Source organism: Schistocerca cancellata, unplaced genomic scaffold, assembly GCF_023864275.1.
Source record: "Schistocerca cancellata isolate TAMUIC-IGC-003103 unplaced genomic scaffold, iqSchCanc2.1 HiC_scaffold_266, whole genome shotgun sequence".
Classification (NCBI taxonomy): Eukaryota; Metazoa; Arthropoda; class Insecta; order Orthoptera; family Acrididae; genus Schistocerca; species Schistocerca cancellata.
In genome coordinates this window covers 10,001-12,500 of record NW_026046288.1, presented here as the reverse complement: position 1 = coordinate 12,500, position 2,500 = coordinate 10,001, and the positions used below count along the sequence as shown (strand labels likewise).

The 2,500-nt window shown below is 56.8% G+C and overlaps 1 non-coding gene across 1 annotated transcript in view; it reads left to right on the top strand.

Annotated features, from left to right (window-relative positions):
• The first annotated feature begins 2,076 nt into the window (after positions 1-2,076).
• LOC126113887 (small subunit ribosomal RNA) overlaps positions 2,077-2,500 on the top strand; it is a 1,909-nt gene continuing 1,485 nt past the window's right edge. Inside the window, exon 1 of the ribosomal RNA XR_007524963.1 lies at positions 2,077-2,500. This exon is cut by the window's right edge and continues 1,485 nt beyond it. This is a non-coding gene — a ribosomal RNA (small subunit ribosomal RNA).

Genomic DNA, 2,500 nt, shown 5'->3' with positions numbered 1-2,500 from the left:
GTGGCTTAACCTAACCCACGTTGTGGCTTAACCTAACCCACGTTGTGGCTTAACCTAACCCACGTTGTGGCTTAACCTAACCCACGTTGTGGCTTAACCTAACCCACGTTGTGGCTTAACCTAACCCACGTTGTGGCTTAACCTAACCCACGTTGTGGCTTAACCTAACCCACGTTGTGGCTTAACCTAACCCACGTTGTGGCTTAACCTAACCCACGTTGTGCCTTAACCTAACCCACGTTGTGCCTTAACCTAACCCACGTTGTGCCTTAACCTAACCCACGTTGTGCCTTAACCTAACCCACGTTGTGCCTTAACCTAACCCACGTTGTGGCTTAACCTAACCCACGTTGTGGCTTAACCTAACCCACGTTGTGGCTTAACCTAACCCACGTTGTGGCTTAACCTAACCCACGTTGTGGCTTAACCTAACCCACGTTGTGGCTTAACCTAACCCACGTTGTGGCTTAACCTAACCCACGTTGTGCCTTAACCTAACCCACGTTGTGCCTTAACCTAACCCACGTTGTGCCTTAACCTAACCCACGTTGTGCCTTAACCTAACCCACGTTGTGCCTTAACCTAACCCACGTTGTGCCTTAACCTAACCCACGTTGTGCCTTAACCTAACCCACGTTGTGCCTTAACCTAACCCACGTTGTGCCTTACCCTGCTCTGTAATTGGCATATGACACGTTACATTAATGTATTGTTGTCCAACCGCAACCGGCTCAGAATGTTGTGTACACAGCTATGTGTCATCTCCCCATAACAGCTGCATTGCAGTGTGGTACGCCATAGAGACGTGTGGGAGTAATGGACGCAGTGGATGGCGATCAGCATGAGCCGTCTGTTCATGTAGTGGCGCGTGTATGCAGACGTAGTAGTCTCTTCTCACACAATGTGATAGCACGGTGCCCCGCGTTCCACATCTGCGACATGCTACAGAGGCCGGTTGACAGTTGGTCGCGCAATGGAGATCGCATATGTACGGGGGCACCTTCCACGTGCCCTCTAGTCGGGCACATTTTGTTGCGTGGATGTGAGCGAATGTAGTGTGTCTTGACACCTGACAGGCAGGCATGCAATAATAGTTGACTTTGCAAACGGGGATGGACGTGTACGTTTACTGGTGACGTTACGCAAATGAACAACTGGTAACCCGTTGTGGTGCGGTTGATCTTGCTGGAGGTACATCTGTGAGGGCAACGATCGGTACAGCTACGAAGCGGTCCCCACCATACCAACGAACGTGAATGTGAATCTGGGTGTGAAGCGATACGCGGCTGTGGGTGGGTGGGACTGTCCCCGGCCGGTGAGGGGGGGCCGCCCGGCGTGCTGGCCGCGCGGTGCGTGGGCGCACGCGCTACAGCCGGCTGGTGGGGGCGCCCAGTGGCAGGCGCGCCGGCCGACGGACGCGGCAGGCGGCGCAGCTGCGCGCCGGGGCACCCTGCGCGCGGCGCCGTGCAGCCAAAGTGGGTCCTCGCGGACCCGGTGCGAAGCGCGGTGGACATCTGCAGTGTGCTGGTCCGATTGAGGACTGTGTGCGTTGAGGATGCGCCGCCGCCCGGCACTCGGCGCCGCGACGCCGTCTGCTGCTCGGTCGCCCCAGCGGTTCTCGCTGGTGGTTTGTATCGCAGTTGTGCGGACGTGTTGGCACGTGCGCTGTGCTGGGAGAGTTCGCTTCGGCACCCACGTGGGGCCTTTGCCCTTCTGTGGCGCTGGCGTTGGAGCTGCCGGTCACCGTAGGTGGCGCGTGTTGTCTCCCGCCGGCAATGCCACGACAGCACGCTCCCGGGCCTCTGTCGGCAGCGGCAAGCTCAGTTGGGAGCACGGGTGGTCGCACCTAAAGCGTCTACTCGCCTAACTCCGGGCGATTGCGCCTCTCTCGAACCCGACCAAGTACTTAGGACGGCGCTGCGCGCCGCCGGGACCTGAGAGGGTTTCGAGGTGTATTGTGCAGGGGAGCCCAGCCTCCTCCTGTTTGCAGAATAATTGAGCGGACGCTTGCGTGTTCGCGCGGGCCCCCGGGACACACTCCCGGGCGGCCGGCTGCTCAGCTCTAGTTGACGCAGCTCCCTGGTTGATCCTGCCAGTAGTCATATGCTTGTCTCAAAGATTAAGCCATGCATGTCTCAGTACAAGCCGCATTAAGGTGAAACCGCGAATGGCTCATTAAATCAGTTATGGTTCCTTAGATCGTACCCACGTTACTTGGATAACTGTGGTAATTCTAGAGCTAATACATGCAAACAGAGTCCCGACCAGAGATGGAAGGGACGCTTTTATTAGATCAAAACCAATCGGTCGGCTCGTCCGGTCCGTTTGCCTTGGTGACTCTGAATAACTTTGGGCTGATCGCACGGTCCTCGTACCGGCGACGCATCTTTCAAATGTCTGCCTTATCAACTGTCGATGGTAGGTTCTGCGCCTACCATGGTTGTAACGGGTAACGGGGAATCAGGGTTCGATTCCGGAGAGGGAGCCTGAGAAACGGCTA